The sequence below is a fragment of the Saimiri boliviensis genome, chromosome 2 (genome assembly GCF_048565385.1).
Source record: "Saimiri boliviensis isolate mSaiBol1 chromosome 2, mSaiBol1.pri, whole genome shotgun sequence".
Lineage (NCBI taxonomy): Eukaryota > Metazoa > Chordata > Mammalia > Primates > Cebidae > Saimiri > Saimiri boliviensis.
In genome coordinates, this window is record NC_133450.1 from 200090340 (window position 1) to 200105421 (window position 15082).

Sequence of the window (15082 nt, forward strand, 5' to 3'; positions counted from 1 at the left end):
TTTAGACCCCCCACCAAAAAAAAAAAAAAAAAAAAACAACAACACTCAAATCTTGCTAGTACTTTTGCCTCACACATTTCAGCAAGAATTTCCCTTCACCATTCAATTATGCCCCAAACAACTTCTTCCCAAGACCTCTTTATCTTCACCAACACCATCCAAATTACTCACACTCTAAACCTGTCTTTTCCCTATTTCTGCCTATATTCATTTTTTGTTCATGGAGACTTGTTGAATTTTTCTTTCATATTTCTAGCAACAACATTTTCCTGTCCATTTCCAATGCCACTTGTCCTACTTTAAGAACAAATGGACCACTCTTGTATTGTTCCCTACAATCTTCACTGGTCTTCCTGCTCCCACTTCCCCAAATCCTCTCCATTCCTCCCGATGCTTCAAACTACAGTAACTTCCTGAAAATATGCAATAGCCAGAAGCTCCCCGTATACTCACACAGGGGTGAAATGTGTATGGGTGTGATGGTAAATAATTGAGTGTCAACTTGATTGGACTGAAGGATGCAAAGTATTTTTCCTGGGTGTGTCAGTGAGGGTGTTGCCCAAGGAAACTAACATTTGAGTTAGTGGACTGGAAAAGGCAGACAGACCTACCCTCAACCTGGGTGGGCACAATATAATCAGCTGCCAGAGCAGCCAGAATAAAAGCAGGCAGAGGAACACAGAAACACCACACTGGCTGAGTATTCCAACCTACATCTTTCTCCCATACTGAAGGCTTCTGGCCCTTGAACATCAGACTCCAAATTCTTCAGCTTTTGGACTCTTAGACCTTCAACCACAGACTGATGGCTACACTGCTAGTTTCCCTGCTTTTGAGGACTGGGGACTCAGACTGGCTTCCTTGCTTCCCAGCTTGCAGACAGCCTATTATGGGACTTTCACCTTGTGATCGTGTGAGTCAATACTCCCTAATAAACTAACCTTCATATATACATTTATCCTATTAGTTCTGTTCCTCTAGAGGACCCTGACTAATACAATGGGTTAATAAATTGAAAGCAGTCCAACAAACATGACAGAAGAGTGTTGCCTGAAGACTTCCTAAAGCTAGAGAGATTCTGTTTTTCCATGTGTCCAGTTCAACATTCAGCCAATGTTGTGCATGAATTACAGAGAAGTTATGTTAATCAAATTGCATACAAAAAAAAGGCAGAAGAAAAGCAAATATAATAGGTATTTTTTCCAACCTTCCAGAATGCTGAGTAAGAATGAAAAAAATTTGTAATGACAAATTCACTTTTTATTCAGATTCCAAAATCAAATACTAGACCAGGTGCTCTTGCTTAAAAACATTAAGAGCCCTAACCAAGTCAAGCCTGTAGCTAGGACAACAGGCACACACCACCATACCCAGCTAATTTTAAAACGTTTTACAGAGAAGGGGTCTTGCTGTGTTGCCCAGGCTGGACTTAAACTTCTGGCCTTATGTGAACATATAGGGTAATATGACTACTGGAAAAAAAAAAGTGTATCCCATGAGCATGGTGTTACAAACTCAGGAAGTAATTGACCTACTGTTTTTAGCTCCAAGCAGACAATATCTGGAATGTGTCAGACCATATTTGAAGAGGAACACTAGCCAATTGCAGAGTATCCTTGAATGAGCAATCAAAATAAAGAAGGGTGAAAATACTGACAATGGAACACGTACAGCACCATTTATTTCAAAATGGTAGAGGAAGCCTCAGATGAATCTGTTTTACATCATTATACTAAAGGCCAATTTTGTTCAACATCAGTAAAAAGCAATCACTTGAAAGATAATATAAAGAGTCACTTTGGCTGGCTTAAACATGGCATCTCGCCCTTGCCTGTAACTCATTGCAATTGCTTCTTCATTTGAGTAAATACTCATTCAGTTATTTAAAAAATTTAACTGAAAATATTACAAAAATTAATCCTGTTGTCAATCAGACTGCAATAAATAATGTTTCTATGCAAACAGAGTCAGGGCCACATTAGAGCTAAAAAAGTTACCTCTGGGAGATGACTATTATTACTTTCTTACCAGTGACATCCCAGCCCCATTTTGCTCTTCCTACTTCCTCAACAAGAATTTCTCAGATACCAAGTTGCTGAATTGTCATCATATCCTAATAACATCTAATACAAATCTGGCTCTTGTTTCTCTAGTTTTCCCTTACAATAAACTAGCCAAAACCCAAATCCTTTAATAAATCCCTCTAATGCTCTCTTACTGAGAAATCATGTTCTCTTCCTCACTGCAGCAAGATCAATAAACCTACGTGTCTTTGACTGTACGTATGTTCCTGGCAGTCTTATGGGCTTCAATACATCAAATATTTATTGAGCATCTACTATGTGCTAGGTACTGTACTAGGTGATGGAAGAAAGTAAGGAGTTGATTAAAGATAAGGAAATGGAGGAATCTGGGTAAATTCCAGAGCAACTTGATGACAAAAAGGGAAAAACGAAATAAGAAACTATCCCAGACTAGCAGAAGTTGGGCCAACTGTGTACAGGGTGCCTGGCTTTCCCTTATCTCCCACTGCAGGTTCCCCACTGAGCAGACACAGTCAGACTCCGTACCAAGTGGCACGGAATAGGGGTAGGCATCAGCCCCAGCTGGGAACTGTCTTTTAGACTAGGAGCCCTTAACTTGTATGGCCTTTATAGAAAAAAGATAAATTAGGTCTATTATATTCCTATGTAGGATGTTGAGCTAAATTCACATAGGCCAGTTCCAGCTGACAATGAAGTCAAAGGACTAGGAAGAGTAACCCTACTGTAGAGGGAACTGGGTGGTCATTATGGACTATCTGCAACTGCAGGAGGAGAAAACAGATCAGCAGGCAGGTGAGATTGGAGGTCATGTACAGAGAGCAGCAGAGATGTCTTAAGTGAGGTTGTGAAGCCCTCAAGAGACAGAGCAGCCTTTGTGTGCAATGACATTCCCACTCACATCTCCATGAGATCTGGATGAGCTTGGGCTCCTGTCTTGAGTCTCATGTGGCCTGTCTTTACAGGTGATATCTTTTTTGTTGAACTAGCTCTTTTGGCCACGTTAAGAGCCCTAAGCAAATCAAGAAAGAACAAGAAATCTCTTCTTTTTGGGGGACAGGATCTACTCTGTCACCCAGGCTGAAGTTCAGTCGTATAATCATGGTACACTGCAGCCTTGAATTCCTGGGCTCAAGCAGCCCGCTCGCCTTCAGCCTCCCTAGTAGCTAGGACTACAGGCACATGCCCCTATGCCCAGCTAATTTTAAAACTTTTTGTTGAGAAGGGGTCTTGCTATGTTGCCCAAGCTGGTCTTAAATTTCTGGGCTCAAGCAAACCTCCTCTCTCAGTTTCCCAAAATGCTGGGATTCTAGGTGTGAGCCACTGCACCCAGCTGAGATTTTTAAACATCACAAGACTAGTAACCTTTAAAAAAAAGGAAGGGGGGGACGGGAATGAAGGGAAGTAGAGTTCACACAGCAGTCTCTGAGTGTAGCATGGAACCAGAACAATCCAGGGACCAGAACAGATGATGAAGGTAGGAAGAGGTTGATGGTGGAACTAGTGACATGCCAGGTGGTATCAAGCCTTGTTGCTGCCATTGTCTTGCCTTTCAAGATGTGGCTTGGGAGTCAACTTCCTGGGGAAGCCTTCCCTGGTGTCCTCCAGTCTGACATGAGAATTTTCTTCCCATGTTCTGACAACACCTTGGTTTACCCACCTCAAAGCCCTTACCACTCTGCATTCTGATTACTAAAATTATTTCTCTCTGAGTGTCCTCTAGCTGAGTGGTTCTGAACTGGGGGGATGTTTGCCTCCCAAGGGCTACTTCGCAATGTCTGGAGACATTTTGCTTGTCATAACCGGGCAAGGGAAGTTACAGCTACTGGCATCGAGTGATGCTGATAAACATCCTGCAGCACACAGGACAGCCCTCGACAGCGAAGAATTATCTGACCAAAAATATTACTACTGCTGAATTTGAAAAACCTTCCTTTAGATCAGCACTATTCGTTTTGGTGACAATAGAAATGTCCTATTATCTGTGCTGTCCAATACAGTCGCTGCTGACTACATGCAGCTACTGTGCACTTCATATGTGTAACTGAGGAGCTTTTTCTTTTTTGAAGACAGAGTCTCGCTGTGTTGCCCAGGCTTGCAGTGCAGGGGTGTGATCCCAGCCCCACTGTAGCCTCAAACTCCCAGGCTCAAGTGATCCTCCCAACTCAGCCTCCCAAGCAGCTGAGACTACAGGCATGTGCCACCATGCTTGAGTAATTTTATTTTTATTTTTTGTACGGATAGTATCTCCTTATATAGCTTAGGCTGGTCTCAAACAATCCTCTTGCCTCAGCCTCCCAAAGTGCTTTAATTATTTAATTTGCATTTAATTTTAACTGTAGTCATGTGCCACTTAACAATGGCAACATATTATGAGAAATGCATCATTAGATGATTTTGTCATTGTGAGACCATCCTAGAGTGTACTTAGACCTTGATGGTATAGCCTACTGCACACATAGACTATGTAGTATAGCCTATCACTACCAGACTACAAATATGAACAGCATGTTACTGTACTTAACATTGTCAGCAACTGTAACACAGTGGTCAGCATTTATGCATCTAAACATATCTCAACATAGAAATGTACAGTAATACAGTATCATGATCTTATGGAACCACTGTCATATATGTGGTCCTTAATCGATGGAAACATCATCATATGGAGCTTGGCTGTCATTAGATTTTTTTTTTTTTTTGAGATGAAGTCTCACTCTTGTCACCCAGGCTGAAGTACAGTGGCTTGATCTTGGCTCACTAAAACCTCCAGGTCCCAGGTTCAAGTAATTCTCCTGCCTCAGTCTCCCAATAGCTGGGACTATAGGCACCTGCCACCACACCCAGCTAATTTTTGTATTTTTAGTAGAGACGAGGTTTCATCATGTTGGCCAGGCTGGTCTCAAACTCCTGACCTCAGATGATCCACCTGCCTTGGCCTCCCAAAGTGCTGGGATAATAGGTGTGAGCCACCATGTAATTTGAATTTAAATGAGCATATGTGGCTAGTGGCTACAGTGCAGATCAAGCCTCTCCTTTCTGCTCCTCCCAGAGGCCATTCCTGTCTCTCAGCAGCACTTGCTGTAGCTACATTTTTCCACTTGTGTGAGCATTTGATCGTTTATCTCCCTCAGTAGATTGAAAGTTTTCCGTGGGCAGGAATCACGCTAACTTGTTCACCTCTCTATTTTTTGTTTGTTTTTTTTTTCTTTTTGGGGGTGCGGACTTTGATCTTTATTTACAGGACACTGTGAGATATGAAATTCTACAAAGAAATAAAACCATTCAGAGGACAAGCTTCATACAGTATATACAGTTTGGAACTATTCAAGTATAGTCTCAGTGCAAAAAGTGCTGCAATAACAAACCATATTTAAAAAGAGTTCTTAGTAGAGAAACAGTAAGACAAACTTATACCAAACATAGTACACAACAAATTTATGCCTCAGAGCTACAATGATCTAAAAGTTAAAGGTCTCAGGAGTCCCATCCTGAAATTGGAAGGTGTAGCCTTCAGAGGTAGGTTCTGGCACAATATTTTGATCTTCCTCTTTCTCTACAGAGAAATACTCAACTAAGCTTAATGAAGCCTGATACATACTCATTTTCATGGTTTTGTAGAGCTTCAATTTTGTCTAAGCTTCCACATTCTTCAATCATCATACTAAGTTTCTCAGTTTCACCCAGTTTCTCAGCAGCCTGAAAGATATTTGAAATGGTATCCAGGATAAGTAGAATAACCTCTGTATCTTTTGCAGTTAAGAGGTTCTTCAACAGTTCTATTATGCCACATGAATGAGGTACACAATCTGTTCAACTGCTCCACCACTGGTATAGTTGGTCATAGCCCATATGGCTTCCTTTTCTGTCTTAAAATCTGACTTAGCGAGAACATTGGCAAGGAATGGGACTAATCCATGATTCAAAACTTGCTGTATCTGGTCCCAATGGACAGCTGTGATGTTTAACATTGTCCATGTAGCTTCCTTCTGAATGTTAGTTTTGGGATTGGTGAGAAGGCTGGGAAAGATGGCCAGTGCTCCTGCATCAATCACAACCTAAGTCTATTCATCTGTACTAATATTCCCTGTAACTCTTAGTACAGGAGTCACAATTAGCAATTCAGAAGCTCCTAGAAGCTTCACAAGTTGGGGCACAACTCCCGTTTTCACAACCATGTCAATTCATTCATTTGGACCATTAGGTAGGAAAGAGCCCAGCAGGTGTCTGCTAACACTTCTGGATCATCATGATGCAGGAACCGAACTCAGATAGGAAGAATTTCCTCAACAGCATCTGATGAGGGTGCAGGATTCTAGTTGCAGCAAAGACTTGAAAGTGTCCAGGTAAGACTATGTAAGTAACCACACGCTAAAGATGACATATCAGGAACTGGAAGGAGAGCCAATAGTGGCTCAACTACACGGTACTTAGTAACCAAGTCTTGGAACACTGAGCCATCACCTGCAGTCTTTCCTGGAGCTGATACAGCTTGTTCACTGATGTAAGCATAGGGAGATGCCAACAGAGAAACGAATGCTGGATGGCACCTCCATCTACAAGCACTGGTTTGTTCTGATGTCCCAGAAGCAATGTTAGTGAGCGCCCAAGCAGATTCAAACTGAATGGGACTACAGTCAGTTCTGGACAAGGATATAAATTTTGGAATTAAACCAGCCCAGATTATGTTGTTTATGGGGTGGGGGGTGGGGGCTGTTTTTCTCTAGAAGGTAGTTTCCTGTCAGCTTGAGAAGCCTGGAGCTGACTTGACACATTGTTGCTATTTATACCTTTGACAATGTCATCAATAGACCAATTTACAGTGCCCTGGGTGTTACGATTTTCCTGCAGTGGAGAAGCAGCAGCATCAGGAAATGGGTTTCTATTTCTCCCCTTCAGTATCTGGTCATCCTTAGCATTCCTCAGCTCCACACTGACTTCTACTCTGCGACACCTCATTTCTGTACTATATTCCCCGTTGTTCTTTAATCTGTTAAGTCGAGCAGCTGGGTTCAACTCTCTATTTTGGGTGCCTAACACAGGACCTAGGACTAGATATGTTATCAGTGTGTGAAATGTGTGAAAAGAATGCATAGCCAAAGCATGAATGGCCAGCCAGGAAGTGTGTTAGTGAGAGTTCTCCAGAGAAACAGAAGAAATGGGATTATTTTGCATATAGACATATACACATAATACATGTATTTTATATATTCTACACACACACACACACACACACGTATGTATATATACACACATATATAACAGAATTTATTATAAGGAGTCGACCCATGTGATTGTAGAGGCTGAGAAGCCTCCAGATCTGCAGGGTGTGATACAAGAGAGCTGATGGTGAACTTCTAGGCTGAAGACTGGCAGGCTTGGGATGTAGAAAGAGCCATTGTCCAGTTTGAAGAAAGTAGCCAGGTAGGAAGAAACCTCTTTTATTTGGAGGAGGGAGAGTCTTTTGTTCTATTCAGGCCTTCAACTGATTGGATGAGGCCCATCTACATTAGGGAAGGCCATCTGCTTGACTCAGTCTACAGATTTAAATGCTAATCTCTTCCAAACACACACTCACAAGAGCACTGTGAATAATGTTTGACCAAATATCTGAGCACACCATGGCCCAGACAAGTTGACACAAAACTAACCACCACAGGGGGGTGACAACTTTCTTTGCTGAGTTTGTGTTTAGGTAAAACTTTATTGTAATTAGGCAAATAGTTTAAAGGTTTTTTTTAAAGGACATAGGGACCCTAAATTATGGTCGGCTTAGCCCTGATCTCTTTCCCTGATGAAGACGGGAAAGAGCAAAGAAACAGCATAAATCCATTAACCCTGGTTCAGCCCATGATGCTCCTCATGGGACACTGAATTACACAGTGGCTGCTAGGGTGATGGGCTGCCATGACTTACTCAGGTCTAAAGTGGGAGTGAGAAGACCACCAGGGGCTGGGCACCATGTCCTTAAAATTCTGGACCATGAAACTCTGGGTCCCCAGTCATTTCTAAATATGGTAATTGCTAACTCTCAAAATGTCCTTTTTGCACAAAAGTAAATGTGTTTTCATCAATAAGAGGGTTTGCTATTTCAAAAATGGACAGACTCTGCTCTTAGAAAGCTACCATCCTAAGTCAGCCTCTGATGCTCACGCTCTTTGTGCATAGGACCAAAGGACTGTGGCACACTCCTGCCACCTGGTGGCAACATATGAAAAGTCATGCAAAGGCTTAACCCTGAGCTGCTGATTTGGCCAAAACACAACACAGAAAGAGCATGCTTGGAGCCTTGGATTAGTGAAACAAAATTATAAGTTAACTGGACCATAAGTCTGGAAAGAAACTTAGTGATTACTGAGTTCAACCATCTCAATTTCCAGATGAGGAAACTAAGGTTTAGAGATACTTTGTGACTCACTTGAAGATACCTCGGAGCCATGACCTCACCTTCTCCCATCAAGTGTAATTTCCCCTTTAATCCACCTCTTTAAAACATTTCCTTACTTGGGGCAACAGAAGACTTGATTAATTGGTAGAATGGTGAGCAATTAAATATAATTGTAAAATAAACCAAGAGAACCAATTGCTGTTACAATACCTCTTTTGTAATGAGCAAGGTCTTTGTACAGACACTTGCTCAGAAGTGACAATTCTACCAGAGATGGTTTGCAATGAACGTGCTCTTTCAATCTGAACAGAGATAGATGTGCATCACCAAAACCAAGTAAGTGATCACTCCCCTCTACAGGAATAGGATAGCACCTTTCCATTTTCATAGATCAGATATGGACTAAAAATTGCTGTTTTGCTAGATGCTGTGCTAGGTGCTGGGAATACAATGAGGAGAAAACCAGAAGAGATTTTTGCTTTCATGGAACTCACAGTCTGATGGGGAAGACAGATGAGTTAAAATGCAACTACAGCTATGCATCACATAAGGACATTTCAGTCAATGAAGGACTACGTATACAACAGTGGTCCCATAAGATGATAATGGAGCTGAAAAATTCCTATCTAGTGACGGCATAGCTGTTGTAACGTTTGCGGCGATGTTACTGTAAACAAACCTATTGTGCTCCAGTCACATAAAAATATACAGTAGCCAGGCACCCTGGCTCATGCCTATAATCCCAGCACTTTGGGAGGCCAAGGTGGGAGGATCACTTGAGGCTAGGAGTTCGAGATCAGCCAACATAGTGAAACACCGTCTCTACTATAAATACAAAAACTATCCAGGAGTGGTGGTGCACGCCTGTGGTCCCACGTACTCAGGAGGCTAAGGCACAAGAATTGCTTGAACCCAAGGGGCTGGAGGTTGCAGTGAGCTGAGATTGTGCCAGTGCACTGCAGCCTGGGCAACAAAGTGAGACTCTGTCTCAACAACAACAGTATCGTAATGTCCTAGGCTTTCACACTCACTTACCACTCAGCTGAGTAATATCTAGTTTTTATTTTTGGTTGTAACTTCCAGTCCTGCAAACTTCATTTATGGTAAGTTCCCTATATAGGGAACTTATTTTTTTTAGGGAACTTATTTATATAGGGACCATTTTTTATTTTTTATACCACATTTTTACTATACCTTTTCTCTTCCTAGATAAGTTAGATACGTACATACTTACCATTGTGTTACAGTTGCCTACAGGGTTCAGTACAGTAACATACAATACAGGTTTGCAGTCTAGGAGCATAGGCTAAACCATGTAGCCTAGGTGTATAGTAGTTTGTGTAAGTGTACTCTAGGAAGTCTGCACAACAGTGAAATCACATAATGACACATGGTAAAACTATGCATGACTGTACTGTGCAAGGTGGTAATGAGAACACTCTACGTGAGGCTAGGGATAAGAGCTGAGCTAGGACTGGAGAAGACAGCTGTCAACAGAAACAGAATCAACTATAGTCCCTGGTACTAGACAGGGAAGAGTGTCCAATGAAGCCAAATTCCAAATGTGGTTGATGCCAGACCAGCCAAGTATACAATGGCAGCACTGCTAGACTGGAGAGTCCAGTGGGAATGGGCATCACGAACACCCATACAGCACATTAGGCTGCTTGGCTACGAAGGACTGGCCCCTGGCATGCCACATGCTGAGTGTGGTTGTCACCAGAAACAGACAGAGGGGCAGACGGAGGCAGTAGCAGAGGCTGGACCGCTGAGTCCCTGCTTGGGAAGCTCCGCAGTCTGGATGAGGGAGAGAATGTTCACACACACCCCGCTTCTGTCTGGATTTGCCCAGGCACTTGCACTAGGCTGAGCCAGCAGGCAGTGGGGCAGCCGGCACAGGCAGCCTCTGTGGTGAGGGCGCCAGCAAGGCTCAAATGGAAACTCTGACCATGGTGTTAATTCATTTCTCTGTGGTTTTCTGTTCAGACAAATACCAGTCTCTTCTGGGTTTGTTTAGCTTAAAGCTATTGGCTGTGCAAGGCCAGACCCTACATTCTCGATTTCCAAGTCCCTGATTGGCCGAGTTTAAAGGAAGGGATGATCAAGGTATTGGCTACTTTAGGAAGTTCATCATAAGGCTTTGGGGAGCCATTGGAGAAACTCTACTAATTTCCCCCAGACCTGAGGTGCAACCCAGCCTACAAATTCATTATGTTGTGCTCATAATACAATACAAGTGTGTGAGGTTTCAAGGCAGGCAGTGAGCCCGTGTCCTCTAACATGCCTAATCCAACATCTTCTTGGGAAGAATATTGACTCGTCCAGGTGGAAAGTTGGCCTAGAGCCAGGAAAGGATGCAAATGGAGCTTGGTTGATCCATGATACCACAGCGTCTTGTCCATTTGTTGGACTGAGTATTCCCTGAAGAACTTTCCACACACAAACCTGCCCTGGGACATTCAGTTCAACCTTCTGCAGTGAACCTTGGCCCACATAGCAAGAGATTTGCTTCCACCAGGGCTTGGCCACAGACCAACCGTGTGACTCTGAGATAGTTCTCACTCCATGACTCAATTTCCTCAGCTACTCTTGAGATAATTTTCAAAACCGAAAAGAAAAACTGTTGCCATGGCCAAAAATAAAAACTAGATATTAGTTATGCTAGATATTAAATGTCACCCAAGAGACAGTAAATTTAATGGCCCCAGAGTGGTTTCAGGTCTCTGAGAGGAATTTACTCCCCAGCTTTGAAGAAGAAGCTAAGTGCTGCCCTTCTATTTCTGTCCTGCATTCAAAAAGTCATAAATAGTTAACTGCGTGAGTCCTTTTTTAAAACCTCCCAGGAATATCTAAAAATAGCCTCTGGGGGCTCAACACATATTTCCTCAGGTCCTCTTCTTAATCTTTCAGTATAGGTGGTGACAATTTATTGTTACTGTCACCTATGGATTTACAGAGACAAAAGCAGCTAGGCTAGAAGGCAGAGAGAGAAAGCTTTCCTTGTGGGAAGGATCTCTTGGGAAGTGGAACCTAGCATGCATTCAGGATGAGAGTACAGGGATGAGACATGTCACCTCTCATTTCCTTGGTTTCCCTGCTACTAAAGGGGAGGGAAAGAGAAGTCTCTCCCCAGGGCGCAGAAAGAATCTACCCTCAAGTAGGAAGCTTCAACAGACAAAGCAGAACCTGCCAACAGCCAAATGCTATTATAACAAGTCAAGTCCACAGTCATTGCATGCCTTTGCACTGCATGTCACCCCTGCCATTTCCTATCTCCAGGCCCAAGTGGGGCCCTCCTGCCAGCTTTCCAGCCCCGTGGTATGACAGGAAGCTGACTGTCCATCACAAGCTTGATGGACAAGGGGCAGGCACAGCCAAGCCCAGCTTAGCTGCCTGCCTGTTCTTTTCAACCATGCCTCTGCTTCCCTTATGCTTAAGAACAGCAAACAGCACCCCACTCTGATTCTCAGCAATCTTCTTCAGGCAGGCACCCTTGCAAACAGACCATCAGACCAGGGCGCTCCTATGGACTTGGAAGGAAGGATAGGGCAGGAACATTCCTGGTGGCTTCCATGGCCTCAGTCCTCTCTCCAAACACTCCTAACAATGCACGGTAATTAGCTGCATCTCGGGCCCCCTGACACCCCTTAACCTGGAAAATCAAGCAGACTTGTGCGACAGCAATCAGCTCCCAGACACATCCAGCCGTAATGTGATTACGCCATTTACCAAAATGCAAAGAGAGATACTTGAGGCGTTTCTGATTAGGGCTGACATTATCCCTCTAATGGGCCACCGCATTAATCAAAGCTGTTGCTATGACTATGGTGATGGTGGGGAAATAACCCCAGCTTGATTCTGGGCCTACCCAATGCCGCCAAGGAAGAGGTCAGCTTTTGTTACGGACATAGCAGAAGAATTGCTTCTTCCTGCTTAAGAAGGGCTTTCTATTGAAATTGCACCAGCAGCCAGAAAGACAGGCCTCTGTTTTCTTTCATTATGCTGGAATTTTCTGGTGCCATTGCTCAAGATGACTCGATAGTATTGTTCTGGGAGGGACTGGGATGTGTGTGTGTCGGGGGTGGGGATATGGAGGCTGATTTGTGGGGCTGTCAGAGCCTTCTGCTCTCCAAAACTGTATCTTAATTGCTGGGTGGCCCCCTGGGAATCATGTAGGGCATGAGAACCTGGGGGCAGGGCAGAAGGATGATCTGTGGAAAAGCCCAGCTTTTCCCATGGCATAAACACTCTGGGCTTCTGCTACTTTCTCCATTCCAGAGCCACTAAAGCATTTGGCAGAGACAAGCCTGTACCACACACCCTATGACAAGGCAGATGGAAAAACAGGCGGGAATGAAATGGATCTGACAAGCCTGACTGGAAAACCCCCTGGCCTCTACTCTGGGCTGTGGAGAACACATGAGCTGCAGGGGAGGGCAGGGGAGACCAGGTGGTGGGGGCTGGGGACAGGGTCATTGGAACCCCATGATGGCTAGACAGAGGTAAACTGTTCCAAAGACCCAAGGCAGCCTTCTCTCAGGTGCAGATACTGAAAGGGAAATCTAGAGGTCAGTGATGTGGCACAACGCCTCCCCCCAGCACAGGGATAGAGCAGTGAAGAGGAATCAAGAAATCTGGTTCTAGTTCAAGTCCTTTCTAGAATTTTCTCTAAGCCTTGGTTTTCCCATCATCAGAGTGAGGACAATGAAATCTACTCTGCTGTCCTCATAGGGGTGTAAAGGTCAGTCAGACCACTTTCTTTGCAGGGAAAGGATTTGTGAACTCTAGAGCACAGATAATCAAACTTGGCTTTATTTGGGAGTCACCTGAAGAGGTTTTTGAAGTTCTGAAGCCAGGGCCCCAGCATCAGACATTCTGGTTTCATTGGTGTGAGAGGTGGCCAGAGCATGGGGATTCTTCAAAGCTCCCAGGGGATTCTCAGGCACAGCCCAGGTTGAGAACTACTGCTCGCAAGTGCTATATAGGGAGCAGTACCCTGCCTCTGAGCCTCATTTCCTATATTTTTTTAATGAGAATAAAAAAAAAAGTAAAAGGCTTTCATGAGAATAAAAGGAAAAAATGTATGAGAAAATGCATAAAGTCGTATATCCTGGATTCCTAATTAATGTTCAGGTCCCTCATTAGAGGCCATTGCCTCTGTTTTCAGGGGAGTCTTGTCCCCAGGGTGAGACCCCGGACAGCACCTTCCCCCTTAGCTGTGTGACTGTGTTCAACTTACTGAATAGCAGCAAGCATTTACAGCACCTGAAGCCTTTCACATGCTTGATCTCACTTAATTATAGCCATAACCTGGGGAGGCAAGCATAGATCATTGTTACCACCCTGTGAAGCAACATCATAGGTGATTCAGGCAGTCAGTGGTGAAGCTGGGATTTTAGCCCAAATTTGTCTTGTTCTGAAACCAGAGTTCTTTCCATGACCTACTTGGTTAGAACTGACCTGAGTCAATTTTGTCATTCACTATGTAGATGTAAAAGGTCTTAGGGCCATAGGTCTCTGCATGTTGTAATGAAAGCAGGTGTCAGATAGAATTCTGCCATACAGACTTTCATTTATTAGCAAAGCAGGTGCAAAAACAGGCATGCAGCTTGCTCTGTGAGCTCAATGACATCCTGAATCATTGTCCTTTTAGGTGCCCCAGTAGATCCTTGCATGAAAGCTTCACTTGGGGCAGAGGTGACATTTTTCAGCACCAGGATTCAGCTAACCTTGTCACTGGGTCATGAGAAAAAAATTAGCTGATAATCAGCCTAACAAACACAGACTCCATTGGAGTCATAAGCTCATGGCACTGTTCCATTTAATAAACACGGGGAGATCAGTCAGAAGGCTACCAGGACATTCTAGCCCAGAGTTGACAAAGGTCATTCCCAATGGCTATGGGGAAGTAGGAAAGGGGTAGGATCATTTACTGAGTCAACCAAATATGTTGGGCACTGTATTCGTTTCCTGTAACAAACTACCAAAGCAAAGTACCACAAAATGGGTGGCTTACAACAACAGAAATTTATTCTCTGATCATTCTGGAGGCTAGAAGTCTGAAATTGGGGTGTCAGAAGGGCCATGCTCCCTCTGACACCTCTAGGGAAGGATCTTTTCTCGCCTCTCTCCTGGCTTCTTAGCTTCTGGTGGGTGCAGCAATTCTTAGTGTTCCTTGGGTTGTTGCTGCCACTCCAATCTCCGTCTCTGCCATCACATCACATGGCTTTCTCCCTGTGTATGTCTGCACCTCGGCATCCTTTCCTCTTCTAATAAGGACACAGTCATATTGGATTTAGGGCCTGTCCTAATTCAGCGTGACCTTAACTAATTATATCTGCAAAACCCTATTTTCAAATAAGGTCACATTATGAGGTTCTGCATAGACATAAGTTTGGAGGAACATTATTCAACCCACTATAGGCACCTACATTATGCCAAGTGCTGTGAAGAAAGAAGATAAAGGTGAATAAACATTTCCCTGCACTTGGGTTGCGCAGCTCCCAGAGAGGGAGATAAGCAGGTTGGTGCCTACTCAGAGCAGCAAACACACGTTGCTGGTACAGGGCACAGGAGGCATCTCACCCCAAATTAACAGGGTCATGGAAGCAACCTCTGAGCTGAGTTCTGAAAGCCTGGCAGGAGGTAGCCA

At 43.8% G+C, this 15082-nt stretch overlaps 1 pseudogene; it reads right to left on the minus strand.

Moving 5' to 3' along the window:
- Positions 1–5156: 5156 nt before the first annotated feature.
- On the minus strand, positions 5157–7331 carry LOC101035866 (importin subunit alpha-1 pseudogene; annotated as a pseudogene).
- Between the last annotated feature and the right edge of the window lie 7751 nt (positions 7332–15082).